Source organism: Prionailurus viverrinus, chromosome A3, assembly GCF_022837055.1.
Source record: "Prionailurus viverrinus isolate Anna chromosome A3, UM_Priviv_1.0, whole genome shotgun sequence".
Lineage (NCBI taxonomy): Eukaryota > Metazoa > Chordata > Mammalia > Carnivora > Felidae > Prionailurus > Prionailurus viverrinus.
In genome coordinates, this window is record NC_062563.1 from 120,303,637 (window position 1) to 120,318,824 (window position 15,188).

Genomic DNA, 15,188 nt, shown 5'->3' on the forward strand with positions numbered 1-15,188 from the left:
ACCCAGGTGCCCCAAAATTAAAAAAAATCTTTTTGTTTTTTTTTAATTTTTTTTTTAACGTTTATTTATTTTTGAGACAGAGAGAGAGACACAGCATGAACGGGGGAGGGGCGGAGAGAGAGGGAGACACAGAATGTGAAGCAGGCTCCAGGCTCTGAGCCATCAGCCCAGAGCCTGACGCGGGGCTCGAACTCACGGACCGCGAGATCGTGCCCTGGCTGAAGTCGGACGCTCAACCGACTGAGCCACCCAGGTACCCCCCAAAAAATCTTTTTAAATAAATAACTATTCCAGTGAGTGACTCTAGCTACGCGTTGTACAGACTCAGAATTGTGACCGTGTCCTTACATGTCTGTCGGCTGACAATTTTTCCAATTGTTCGTTGCTACTGTATAGACACTGTTGATTTGTATACAGCAAACTTCAACCTTCTTAAATTTACTTACCAGTTTTCATTTCTGTTTTTGTAGTTTCCTTGGGATTTTTCTATGCACATAATTGCTTGCCTATGTAAACAAAGACAATTTTATTTGATTGTCTCCAATCTGTATGCCCTTTATTTTGTGTCTCACTACACCAGCTAGGACCTCTAGTCCTGGGTTGAATCAGAAAGCTGAAAGTGGACATCTTTGCCTTGTTCCTGATTTTCTAGAAGAAAGTCTCTCGTCTTTCACCATGGAGTACGATGTTAGTTGTAGAGTTTTTGTAGGTGACTTATCAAGTGAGGCAGTTCCCTTCTAGTCCTAATACTTTGTTTCTGTTTGTCCCCTCTATTTTTTGTTCTCTGTTCTTCCTTTCCTGCCTCTTTTTCTTTCTATTTAAAGATTTTTTTTTTTTAAGTTTTCTGCTGGCTTTTTAACTATACTTCTTTCCATTGTGTGTGTGTGTGTGTGTGTGTGTGTGTGTGTGTTCTAGGGATTACATTATTCATTCTTACATTTACCCAGTACTGTTCCATACTAAATGTAGAAAACTTGTCACATATAGACCCATCTATCCCCTCTCCGATATATTATAGTGCTAGATGGATTCCTAGATACATCTTATTGACCCCACAAGACAATGTCGTTGCTTTTACTTTAAAGAGTCACACATATAGGGGTGCCTGGGTGGCTCAGTCAGTTTAGCATCCCACTTCAGCTCAGGTCATGATCTCATAGTTCGTGAGTTCAAGCCCCATGTCAGGCTCTCTCTGCCCTTCCGCCACTCACACTCTGTCTCTCTCAAAAAAAATAAACATTAAAAAAAATTTTTTTAGGGGCGCCTGGGTGGCTCAGTCAGTTAAGCGTCCAACTTTGGCTCAGGTCATGATCTCACAGTTCGTGAGTGCGAGCCCCGCATAGGGCTCTGCGCTGCCAGCTTAGAGCCTGGAGCCTGCTTCAAATTCTATGTCTCCCTCTCTCTCTGCTCCTCCCCCACTCATGCTCTGTCTCTCTCCTTCAAAAATAAATAAAAACATGAACAATTTTTTTAAAAATTGAAAAAGATTTTAAAAAGAGTGACACATGTAATGAAATTAAGAAGAAAATAACAGACCTTCACACTTACCCACTGATGGTCTTTTACTCCTAAGGATCTAAGTTTCCACCTGGTATTATTTCCCTTCAGCCTGTGGGACTTTCTTTAGCAATTGTCATGTGCAAATCTGTGAATTCTCTTATCTTTTATCTAAGAATGTCTATTTTACCTTTATTCTTGAAAGACTTTTTTGCTGGATATAGAATTTTGAGTTGGCACACTTTTTTTTTTCAGCCTTTAAAAATATCCTTTTACTTTTGTTTGGTATTTACAGTCCACTCCCTAGGGGCTTAATTTAGCTGTGTGTGTGTGTGTGTGTGTGTGTGTGTGTGTGTGTGTTAAATCCAGAGTTTCTCTTTTTTTTTCTTTCCTGTGTAAAGTTGCTCTGGCAGGATCTTACTCAACCATCACCGAAGTAGACGATGTATCCCAACTTAATTTTCAATTAAGCCTTTTTTTTTTAAGTTAAACCAATAGGAAAGTTGCAAGAATATTACCACAAAGTCCCATATGCACCACGTATACCTATTATTCTTTCCTTTTTCTGAACCATTTGAAAGCAAGTTCTAGACATCATGCTGCTTTGTCCAGCGTGTGTTTCCTAAGAACTAGAACATTCTCTTACACAGCTAGAATTCAATTACTAAATTCAGGAAATTTAATCTTAATACATAATATTCAGTTCATATCTAATTTTTATTATCCAATATTGACCTTTATACTGCATAGAGTTCTTTTTTTTTTTTTTCCAAGATTAAGATCTAGGCTCATGCATTGTATGTAATTCGTTGTTATGTCTCTAATCTAGAACAGTTTCTCAGCCTTTGTCGAACTTCTATGAAACTGACCATCTCCAAGAATACAGACCCTTTGCTCTGCAGAATGATCAGTCTGGGCTGATGCATCACTGTCAGGAATACTCAGCACGTTGCATCAGGAGACAGGTGATGTCAGTTTGTCCCATTTTTCATGATATTAACTCGGATCACTTGGTTAAGGCGGTGTCTGCTGGGTGTCCCCACTGCAAAGGCACCTTTTTCCCCTTTGTGATTAATGAAGAATTGGTGGGAAAATGTTGACTGAGTCAGCATGCTGTTTCTAGTACACTCTCACATCCCATGATAGCATCCATTGCTGGTTCCTCGGCCAGCTACCACTGTGATGGTTGCCACATGCTGATTTCCTAACTATATCATTTCCTCATGAATCAGTTGGCATTCTACGGTAAGAGGACCTTGCCCTCCACCCTCCCTTTACTTATTAACAATTCACGAATTCTTCTAAATTCTTCATTTATTGTGATGCTCACACTGAAGTCTATTTGACCAGTGGGAGCGTCTTTCAGTTAGTTCCTGGGTTCCACTGTCATGGTCCCATAATTCTTTGGAACTTTTACTTTCTGGAGCAACAGGACGTTCCAGGGTCATTCCTCGCATTCCCTGCCTCACCTAAGAATGGACTCAGCCATTTATTCAAGAAGTGCTGCTTCCTGTTAGTGATCCGTGGATGGTACTCTAGGGCAGTACTATCTTGAGTCCAGAGGAGAGATGCTCATCAGAGATGACAACAAGTAAGAAGCTTGTGTTGTCATCTGAGGGAAAAGTGTCCACAATCCTGCCCACCTGCTGCTTATCTCTGTGGATGCAACACCATAATAATCACTGCCCTCTCTGCTGGCAGGCTGCATAGACCAAAGAACAGTCTGAAGGTCTTTCTTACTGCTCATGTTTGGAGTGCCATGTGGGTACTGTCACCACGTGTTCTTACAACAAGCTGAGCCAGGGGCGCCTGGGTGGCTCAATTGGTTAGGTGTTCGCCTCTTGATTTTGGCTCAGGTCATGATCTCACGGTTTCATGGGTTCAAGCCCCACGTCAGGCTCCGCATTGGGGGTGTGAAGCCTGCTTGGGGTTCTCTCTACCCTTCCCTCACTCGCGCTGTCTCTGTCTCTCTCAAAATAAATATATACACTTACAAACAAAAAAAAGCTGAGCCACATCGGAGTTGTGGGGGACTCTTGATCTGGGGGTTGTGAGTTTGAGCCCCACGTTGGGTGTAGATAGTTCTTAAATAAATACAACTTAAAATAGATAAATAATCTTTAAAAGTTTAGCTGAGCCATTCGTAAGGACATTTAAAAACTGAGTTTAATTTGTTGACTTTCAGTCCTCATTCAAGTCAGGACATAACACTGTGGTGGTTTCACTTTTATTCATCCTCTACAGTTAAGAATAGTTCACTGAAGATTTTCCTTCTTATTTCTGTGGTGTGAATTAGGAAATTACTTAGAACACAGCAAGATATAAAAGAACCACAATTTGATTGACTGGCAATTTACCGAACGTAGCTTGTTATTGCAAAAGAAAACATGGAAAGGAACCCATCAAGGGGCTTTTTTCTTTTGTGTGTTTATGGTTTATCATAAAAAAGAGACTATTGTAAGGAGAAAGAGGAATTGAAACCTAATCCTTATCTATAGGCTGTCTCTGAAATGCTCCTTCCTAAAAATAAATAACTCATGAAATATTTACCTCAGGAAGCTAGAATTTTAAGTTTGGGGTCAATAGTGCCGAACACAGTAAATCATACTATGCCTCTTATAAGTTGTGTATTTTTTAAATGAATATGTTTCTTTATTCATTTTCGTTTAGTTATTATTTTTAACTAAATAATACATGTTTAGGGGCACCTGGGTGGCTCAGTGGGGTTAAGCGTCCAACTTCGGCTCAGATCGTGATCTCACAGTTTGTGAGTTCAAGCCAGGCATTGGGCTCTGTGCTGACAGCTTGGAGCCTGGAGCCTGCTTCGGATTCTGTGTTTCCCTCTCTCTGCCTCTCCCCAGCTTGCACTCTGTCTCTCTCAAAAGTAAATAAACATAAATTTTTTTTTACAAAAATAAATACATGTTTATCCTAAACAAAACATTTTGACTCTAAATAGTATTTTAAGCTTAAGAAAGTCCTAAGTGATCAATACGTTTCATTACTTTCCTTAATCCCTATTTTTTATTTTGTAAAATTTCTTCTAATTAAACTTCACTCTTACTAAGACTTTTTTTTTTTTAATGTTTATTTTTGAGACAGAGAGAGACAGAGCATGAGGAGGGGTGGGACAGAGAGAGAGACACACATAATCTGAAGCAGGCTCCAGGCTCTGAGCGGTCAGCACAGAGCCTGACTCAGGGCTCGAACTCATGAAACATGAGATCATGACTCGAGCCGAAGTTAGACGCTTAGCTGACTGAGCCACACAGGCGCCCTCACTAAAAGTTTTTTTTTACAAAACTATTTATTTGTTTGTTTGTTTAGACAGAGAGATAGAGAGAGAGTTGGGGGGAGAGGGCAGAGAGAGAGGGAGAGAATCTTTTTTTTTTTTAGCAGTTTCTTAAAATGTCTATTTTTCTCAGAATAGCCGATGATTTTCTGTTGTCTTTTGGTTCTTTTTTTTTTTTTAATTTTAACTTGTTTTATTTATTTTTATTTTTTTAAATTTACATCCAAATTAGTTAGCATATATTGCAACAATGGTTTCAGGAGTAGATTCCTTAGTGCCCCTTACCCATTTAGCCCATCCCCCCCTCCACAACTCCTCGGTAACCCTCAGTTTGTTCTCCATATTTATGAGTCTCTTCAGCATCTACTCCCCGTGTCTTTTTCGGCACAGAGGCAAAGACAGTGTTAGTAGCCGGGTCCAGGGCCAGCTCCTTCTCATCGTTTCTGAAGTCTGTTCTTGGACAATATCTGCATGACCCCTCCAGGCTGCGGCCTGCAAAGCTGTGTCTCTCAACTTGTTCTGTTGGTTCAGTTCAATGTTTGGCTGAATGAACAGCATTCCCACTGTATCTGTGTGGCCCCCGTGGCAGGCCCGGCATAGAGTAGTGCTTCTGGCTTTGTCTGAGCCATTAACACCGACCCGGTTGTCCAAACGCTCTCTCAACCAGCGCAAATCGTCTCTGTTTGCAGCCTCATGCGATGGATTCTGCCCGCTTGGCCACACAGTTGCCTGGGATTAATCCAGTCCTGCCTTTGGAGGTGCCTTTCCACCAGCTGGTACCTCTCAGGTCAGTCGTGTAGACAATACGCCCCTCCTCAAAGTACAGTTCATCTGCAGCTCTGGGTTCAAACGTATGCAGAGATCTGAACACTTTAACTGGCCCTGGTTTGACCAGTGTGGGTGGCCGCTTCGACATTATCGCGCTCCCTTGAACAGCAGAGGAGCCTCAAGACCACGCACGAAAAGCCAACCCAACGCCCCAACAGCCCGCACTCCAGGGGCCCCAAGGTTTCTTTTTGTCTGGTCTGCAGCTGTGGGCCTTCAAGGACCTGTGCCCACCCTTGGCCGTCAGACCAGCAAGTGCAGGCAGAAGAAAGAGAATCTTAAGCAGACTCCACGTGGGGGCTCGATCCCATGACCCTACAGTCATGACCTGAGCTTAAATCTAGATCTGGCATTCTGACTGAGCCACCCAGGTGCCTGACTTTTTTTGTTTGTTTGTTTTTAAGTAAGCTCTATGCCCAAGGTGCAGCTTGAATTCAGAACCCACCCCCCGCCGCCCCCCATCCCATTGCAACGTCTGCCCAGTGAGCCAGCCAGGCGCCCCCCCACTAAGACGTTTTTAAATCTGATGTTTCATTATCCTTTTTGTGTCTTGCTTTTAAATATTTTTATTTTCACAATATGACAAGTTTCAGAATCCTTTAAGAATGACTTCATTCAAATTGTTTTCTGAAAGAGAGATTCTGCGCCGGGTGTCGTTCATACTGTTCAGAACCACATTTGCCTGAATAAACATTTCGGATGGACTTCGTGTCATCTGGGCCCAAGCGACAGCAAACGATGAAGCAAAACTGTAGAAACTGTCCAACATCTTTTGCGTGAATCAAGTCGATGAATTAGCTGACCATCTAACAGCTTTGCCTTTGTCTGCTGAGACGGACCGTCCAATAATTCCAATGAAATTCCCATCTGAGCAATGAGGCAATTAGATCAATGGAAGAGAATAGAGAGCCAGAAATAGACCCATACAAATATACTCAGCTGATCTTTGACAAAAGAGCAAAGGCATTCAATGGCAAACGAAAGAATAGTCTTTTCAACAAATGCTGCTGGACCAACAGGACATCCACACGCAAAAAAAAAAAAAAAAAATCTAGAGGCTCTTGGCTGGCTCAGACCATGCAGCGCGTGATTCTTGATCTCAGGGTTGTAGGTTCGAGCCCCAGGTGGGTGTAGAAATTACTTTAAAAATAAATTATAAAAAAAATACAGAAAGAAAGACTCTAGACACAGACCTTACACCCTTCACAAAAATTAATTCAAAATGGATTCTAGATCCAAATGCACAATACAAAACTATAGATTTCATAGAAGTTAACACAGGAGAAAACGTAAGTGACTTGGGGTGGGCAATGACTTTTTAGATACGACATCAAAAGCACGATTCATGAAAGAAAAAATTCATGGAAGAGAAATTGGACTTCAGTAAAATTACAAACTTCTGTTCTACCAATCTGAGCAGTGGATAGAGCGTGGACAATATTCACGGTTACCAAAGAGTGTTAGCTTCCTTCTCCAGATTTAAATCTGACATTTTGAAGAAGGCAACAAATCCTAGGAACTAACATATGGGCCTACATCTGAATCAGAACAGGAAAAGGGCAGCTTCCCCTTTTCCTCGGGAAATGGAATTATTCCCATCACAAAAAAAAGTACAACATGGCTGATACTTTCATAACCAGGAAAATCAACCACAAATTTACCCTGACACTGCTTTGCAGCTGTTTACAACAAGGATTCTAGCCACCTGGCAGCAGGGGTGGGGCGGCAACTGAGAGGCCTAGGCTTACTGATCTAGTCAAGCCAAGGAGTTTCCAGAACTTGAGCTCCTACCCAGTCACCTACACAGTGACTGGACAGCCCTCCTGGTAAGTTGGATCGATCTTCATGTCACAAGTAGATATCCTGGCCTCACAAGTAAATACCCAATAAAGGCAGAAACTCCAAACTCACTGTGAAATCACTGGCAGTTACATGAGAATTTCAAAGTTTTTAGCAAATTATATAATTTCAACTTATTTGTGTTCTAAGTGGAATTCTATTGAAGAAAAGCATTTACTACTGAACCACTGATAAAATGAAAAACAATATAATGCTATTGTTGAAAACTATGGTAACAAAAAAACTTGTGGTAACACAACATAAAGTTTACCATTTTAATTTTTTTTTATGTTTACTTATGTATTTTTGAGAAGGAGTGGGGGGCAGGGAGGGACAGAGAGAGAGGGAGAGAGAGAGAATCCCAAGCAGACTCCACAATGTCAGCACGGAGCCTGACACAGGGCTTGAACCCACGAACCATGAGATCATGACCTGAGCCAAAATCAAGACCAACTGAGCCACCCAGGGCGCCCCTAAAATTTACCATTTTAAAGTGTACAATTCGGTGGCATTTAGTACATTCACAACATTGTGTGCCCATCACTGCTATCTAGTTCCAGAACATTTTCATCGCCCTAAGAGGAAACTCCACACCCACTAAGCAGTCCTTCCCCAGGCCCTCTCTTCCCCAGCCCTGGCAACCACTAATCTACTTTCTGTCTCTGGGATTTTTCTTTCTTTTTTTTTTAATATTTATTTTGAGGGGGGGGGGGGCGGGGGGCAGAGAGAGAGGGAGAGAGAGAATCCCAGCAGGCTCTGTTGTCAGCACGGAGCCAGACGCGGGCTCGATATCATCAACCACGAGCTCATGACCTGAGCCCAAATCAAGAGGCAGATGCTTAACCCACTGAGCCACCAGGCACCCCTAGGATTGTTCTATTCTGAATGTATCATATAAATGACTCCTACACCACACGTGGTCTTCTGTGTCTGGCTTCATTCCCTTAACCACAATGTCTTCTAGATTTCATCCCTTTTGTAGCATAAATCAGTACTTCGTTCCTTTTTGAGGCTGAAAAATAGCCCAATGTATACACAGACCACATTCTGTTTATCCACTCACCAACTGACGGACATTTGGGTACTTTCTTCCTGTTGGCTGTTGTGAGCAGTGCTGCTTTAGTGGTTGGGAACAGGTTCTTGTTTGTTTCATTTCTTTTGGTTACAGACTTAGGAGTGGAATTGCTGAGTCATCTGGTAGGTCTATGTTTCATTTCTCAAGGAGCCACCAAACTGTTTTCCACGGTGGCTGCACCATTTTACGTTCCCACTAGCCAGGTACCTGGGTTCCAGGTCCTCCACATCTTAAGCAACACTTGTCTTCTCGGTGGGGTTTTTGGTTGGTTTTGTTTGTTTGTTTTTGTTACGGCCATCCTAACGGGTGTGAAGTGGTATCTCATTGTAATTTTCAAGACAGAAGGGGCTTTTTGATGATTTCAATCTTTTTAAATGTATTGATACTTGTTTAATGTAGTGCTATTTTGGAAATGACACGAATCTATTGTTTTTTTAATGTGAATTCTTATTATTACAGTATTCTGGGAAATTAAATATTAATAAAGACAATCGGTTCTGAAAAAGGGAATTGTAAACGCTAATCAATTGTATACCTACACCTCTGTGTGATGCAAAGTCCCATTTTGATATCGTAGCGTATATACTTTTTTTTTTTAATTTTTTTTTAACATTTATTTATTTTTGAGACAGAGAGACAGAGCATGAACGGGGAGGGGCAGAGAGAGAGTGAGACACAGAATCCAAAGCAGGCTCCAGGCTCTGAGCCATCAGCCCAGAGCCTGACGCGGGGCTCGAACTCACGGACTGCAAGATCGTGACCTGAGCTGAAGTCGAACGCTCAACCGACTGAGCCACCCAGGCACCCCGCGTATATACTTTTTATGTCATTTCCTAAAGTACTGCTTCATTTTTTTTAAGACTTTATTTTTAAGTAATCTCTATACCCATCATGGGTCTCAAACCCACGACCTGAGATCAAGAGCCACACGCTCCATGGACTGAGCCATCCAGGTCCCCAGTACTGCTTTATTTTTACTATAAATATCAAGGAGTGAAAATAGCCCTTCATGAGGGCATAGACTTCTGTGAGTCAGACCCGCCTGGGACTGAACCAAAGTCTTTCTCCCTGCTGTGTGACCTTGGAAAATTACGTAACTTTGCTGAGCTTGCATTTATTTATGTGCCAAATGGGGACAATGATGCAAGGAGTGTATATCCTAAGTCAGGATTAGTTGAAATCAGATTATAAAAGGTGGCTGGCAGGGGCGCCTGGGAGGCTCAGTCGGTTGAACATCTGACTTCAGCTCAGGTCATGATCTCACAGTTCATGAGTTCGAGCCCCTCGTGGGGTTCTGTGCCAACAGTGTGGAGCCTGCTTAGGATTCTCTCTCTCCCTTTCTCTCTGCCCCTCCCCTGCTGGCTCTCTCTCTCTCTCTCTCTCTCAAAATACATAAATAAACTTTAAAAATAAAAGGACAAACATGGTGTCTGAAGCCAGGAGTTTGATGGCATTCCCTGGGGCATGAGTGCAGATAAAGGGGAGACAGGTGCTCTGAGAACTGAGTTCTGAGACACTCTGACACTTGGAGGTCAAGAGGAAGACACCAGCAAGACTGAGGGGAAAGGGGAGGGAATGGAGAGCAGGGTTCTGGAAGCCAGGTGAAGCAAGTGTTTCAGGAAGGAGAGATTGAGGCAACATCTCAAGAGTGAGCGGCCACTCTGACCTTGGCAGGAGCTCTCTGGCTGGGGTGGAGGGGAAGGAGCCCTGAGGGAATGCTCTAGAAGGGTTGGGGACAAGGACACATGGCGCTTTCGGAGAATTTGGCGTAAAGCAGAGCAGAGAAATGGCTGTTGGAGCCGGGCATCCCAAGGAGAGGGCTTGTATTTTTTGCTAAGTATTAGAGATATTTCAGCATGTTTCAAGTTGTGGTCTTCCTGCCTTTGTGTGCAATATTGTGCCCTTAGAAGAGATTCCCCCTGTTCTAGGTGGTTTGGAGCCGTTTCTCTAGAAAACATTTTCCCTCTGAGTTATCCAGTCCATTTTTGTCAACACTGAGAATTTGCCCAGAGTAACGGCTTCCTCTCTAATTGTGGCAGCCAGTTTAAAAAGGGAGGTTCCAGGGGCTGGAGTTCTGCACCCCTGCTTTCTGCCTCTTACTGCGTGTGAGGATTTATCACAGCCCTGATGGGAAGGTTTCAGGTCACCACAAGCCTGCGCTTCATCCTGCTCGTTCCCCAGTAAGAGTAGAGGCGCCAGGACAAAGTGGAAATGGCCTTGATGGGGAAGAGAGAGTGACCTGGGCCCCCTGCAGCTCAGGTCCCATCAGCTGTGTGCCCATGAGTATGTCCAGCGGCATCTCTCGGCGTCTGTAAATTAAAGCACCACAACCAGATCTGTCCCTCAGATTGTGCTTGCTTTCTTGAGAATTTAGCTACGCACTGACAGTTCTTACAATGCACTAATATGATTCCTCCTGCTTGTTCTGGAGACCACGTCCTCCGGGTCCACTGGAGGCGGCTTGCTTCCTGGGCCAGCTGCACAGCCGTCCAGGGCTGGCTTCCTGGGACTCGGGGCTCCCTCTTTCTTGGGGCACTTTTTCATTTTGCAAGAATGTCCTGTAATAGATTCCTGAGGTGAGCAAGGGGAGGAAAAATTTACCTCTTTGTATATCTGAGTATGTCATTTTGTATTTGACAGTAAATTGAGTAAGTACAGAATTCTACACAGAACATCCCTTTCGTTCAGAATTTTGAAGATACTGCCTGCATTACTTTAGGACAATGTATATCATTCAGGTTCTTGATCCTTTGTATCCCCCCCCCCCCAATACTTTTTATTCTTTCTTAATCTTTTCTTTTATCCTTGCGGTTCTGAAATGCCATGATGACGTTCCTTGATGCAGGTAGTTTTTCGTTCTGTGCCAGGCCCTTTCAATCTGGAGACTAGGATCTCTCAGTTTGGGGCAGTTTTCTTGCATTCTCTCTCCAATGATCACCGTCCTTCTGTTTTCCTATTTTCTTTTTCTGGACCTCCAATTAATCCGATTGTGGCCTTTGGATTCGCCCTCTGAATTCCTTACCATTTCTTCCACTTTTCTGTCTCCATGTCTCCATTTCCCTCTCCACCCCCCCTCCCCCATCTTGTGCTAGTTTGTGTGTTTTACTTTCTGGGAGATTTCCCTCATTTTCACCTTCTAATTCTTCTCTTGAATCTTTTATTTCAGTTGACCATTTTTATTTTTGTGAATTCTCTCTCATTGTTTTTGTTTTGTTTTGTTTTGTTTTTTTAAAATAGCATCCTGAAGCACCTGGGTGGCTCAGTCGGTTAAGCATGTGACTCTTGGTTTCGGCACAAAACCAAGGTTGGTTGTTCGAGCCCCGAGGAGGAGTAGGGCTCTGTGCTGGCAGGGTGGAGCCTACTTGGGATTCTCTCTCCCTCTCTCTCTGCCCCTTCCCCGCTTGTTCTGTCTTTCAAAATAAATAAACATTTAAAATATAGCATCCTATTCTTATTTATTTATTTAAGTAACCTCTACCCCCAACACAGGGATCTTACAACCCTGAGATCAAGAGTCACGCACTCTACAGACTGAGTCAGCCAGGCGCCCCAGCATCCTACAGTTGCTTTATGAATTCAACATCATGTTGTATCCAAGGATATTCATTAAAGTGCATTTGAGGTTTTTCTTTGGTTTTCTCCAGGTTTTTTGTTGTTTTGCTTCCTTTTTCTGTCTCTCTGTTGGTTGTTTTATTCTCTTTTATGTCACCACGAAGAACTGAATATCTGATTCAATGCAAGTATCGGTTAAGTCTGGGTATTGGGTACGTGGATTTTTATTCGTTTTCTATACTTTTCTGTATGCTTGAGCGATTTCATATATGTTTCACGTAGATTGAAAACTTCATGTATGTCCGACTAGGTGACTGGAAACCTTCAGCACAGCATAAGCCACAGCGAGCTGGCCTTTTATGTGGTATAACTCCAAGCGGCAGTATTCTCTTGCGCCAGGTTTCCCAGAGCAGATCTTCTCATCTTCTGCCTGGACACCCCCAAATTCTGGGGGAATGGAGGCGAGAAGGCAAGAGTCTGAGGAGCCCATCATTCAAGATGCAGCCGTTCACTGCCCTGCTTTTGACCCTGCACCTCATCCCCACCTTTCCCTATGCCTGGTGCCCTTGAGTCCAGAACCTCTGTCACTCCATTTCTGCAGATAATAAACCTTCAAGATAAAAACCTGCAACTCCCGGCTGCAAGGGATGATCAGGGACACCTGGGGACCCCATTATTCCTTTTTTTAAAAAAAGATTTTATGGGGGGGGGCACCTAGGTGGCTCAGTCAGTCGAGCTTCTGACTTTGGCTCAGGTCATTTGGGAGTTCAAGCCCCGCGTCGGGCTCTCTGCTGTTAGCACAGAGCCTGCTCTGTCCCCCTCTCTCTCTGCCCCTCCCCTGCTGGCTCTCACTCTGTCAAAAATAAACAAACATGAAAAAATACATATATTTTATTCTTTTAATCTCTGCGCCCAACATGGGACTCGAACTCAGAATCCCGAGGTCAAGGGTCGCACGTGCTACCGACCAAGCCAGCCAGATGCCCCCCATTGTTTCTTATACAGACTCTCTACCTGTCCCGTTCCATCTATGGCCACGTGCCTGACATCTCAATGGTACCCGGTGCTCCTAAATCCTGGAACTGGGGATTCAGGGCAAATCTCACTCTTTTTTGGCATTCTTCTCTGAAAACATTGAGGTTGTAACTTCTGCTCTAGGACATTTTAGCTCTGTTCCCCATCTCTCATTTTTAGAAGACTTAGTTCAATATTTGCATAAATAAAACTTTTAATCCTCACAGATGTCACTTGCCTTTGAATATATTTTCTAAATTTGGGTACAAATGACACAAAGTGTTACATTAGTTTCAGGTGCACAACATGGTGATTCGAGAAGCCTATACTTATGCTGTGCTCACCACGGGTGTGTAGCTCCCATCTGTCACCATGCGGCACTGTTACAATATCATTGACTATATTCCCTAAGCTGTACCTTTCATTCCCATGACTTATTTATTCCATAACTGGAAGTCTGCATCTCCCACTTAATTTTGTGTGGCTATGTTTACCATAAATTCGACAAGACGGGATCTCACACTGATGGGCTCTGGGAAAATTTCTCATGGACACAATGGAGACATGCAGTTCCCAGAAATGGTCACAAGGTGGCGCGGTGACTCTACATTTAATTTCTAGTTTCTCCGCACTACCCCAGCCAACCCGCAAGAGTTAAAAGTACTGTGAATCTTGGTTAAATCCAGCAGAAGGGAACCAGCAATCTAGGATATTTCTGCGGGAAGGAGTCTCAGATTACTTTCTGGTCCACCCGCTTTTAGAGACAAGGGAATGGAGATCCACAGGAATCAACCAATCTGTCCTATATCCGGAGGTGGTCAGTTGGAACAGACCCTAGGCTTGAATTTTAAAATTCTCTTAAAGTCATATTCAGAGTTGCCTTCAAATTGTAATACAAATGTGAGTGCATGAAAGTGGTAGTAGGAACGAGGAGGCCAGTGCAGTCCCTGCGGAATGAGGTGGCCTGAAAGAAACAGAAGTAAAAGTCGCTGGTTCACTTACCCCACGTCCTGAGCTCTTGCCACAGTGTGTGAAGTGTTGTGAAGACACGAAGGGGACAAGACAGGGTCCCCGCCCTGCAGAGTTTACAGTCTGGTAATGAGATGAGCCAACAGGAGACAGTGAACTGCAACCAAGGAAGTCTGCCCCGGGGGAAGGTAGGTCACAAGGGCTCCTCTCAATACGGAGAAGCAGAAGCCCCTTCCCTGTTCAGGAGCGGGTGCCCTTGCTGGTGGGATTTGGGCTGGCTCTGGAAGAACAGTGGAAGTCAACCCTTCTCAAATTGGGATCTGCTGCGCCTAGGGCTTTTGTTTAGACGCAGATTGTAACTCAGTAAGATTGTGTGTGCTGAGATTCGGCATTTCTCCCAGGCTCCCAGGTGATTCCGGTGTGGCCTACCTGAACGAACAGCAAGGCTGGAGGCACTGGTTCTTGAACAAAAAAACCACTAACACTCCAGTCTCACCTGAGAGATACTGTGTTAATTGGGCTAGGGTGTGACTTTGGCATTGGTATTTTTAAAAGCACTTCCCAGGGGCACCTGGGTGGCCCAGTCAGTTAAGCGTCCGACTTCGGCTCAGGTCACGCTCTCGCAGTTTGTGAGTTCGAGCTCCCTCCGCCTTGGGCTCTGTGCTGACAGCTCAGAGCCTGGAGCCTGCTTCAGACTCTGTCTCCCTCTCTGTCTGCTCTTCCCCCACTGGCACTCTGCCTCTCTCTCTAAAAAATAAAAATTAAAAAATTAAAAAAAAAAAAATAAAAGCATTTCCCAGGTGATTCTAATGCAGAGTAAGGTGTGAACATCACTGATGTGGGGGACATTTGTCACTCTTTCTACCCAGCACCTGAAACCCCCCCACCCCCACCCACACACCTAGAGTCAGAGCCCACCCCCACACTACTGAAGCTAAAATCAAGAGATACCCTTTCCCCCACTTCCCAAGCATGGGGGGGGGGGGCACAAATGTGCACTTGGGCTTCACCAACCAACTTAGCCATCTCAGACTTTGCAGCAAGAGCCACTGAAAGGAGCGGAGGCTGCACGGTATTGACCTTAGCCAGGATTCTGGCAGTGGTGGCAGCTACATTGTTCCCAGA

The 15,188-nt window shown here is 43.9% G+C and overlaps 1 pseudogene; it reads right to left on the reverse strand.

Annotated features, from left to right (window-relative positions):
* Nucleotides 1–5,078: 5,078 nt before the first annotated feature.
* On the reverse strand, nt 5,079–5,977 carry LOC125162971 (osteoclast-stimulating factor 1-like; annotated as a pseudogene).
* Between the last annotated feature and the right edge of the window lie 9,211 nt (nt 5,978–15,188).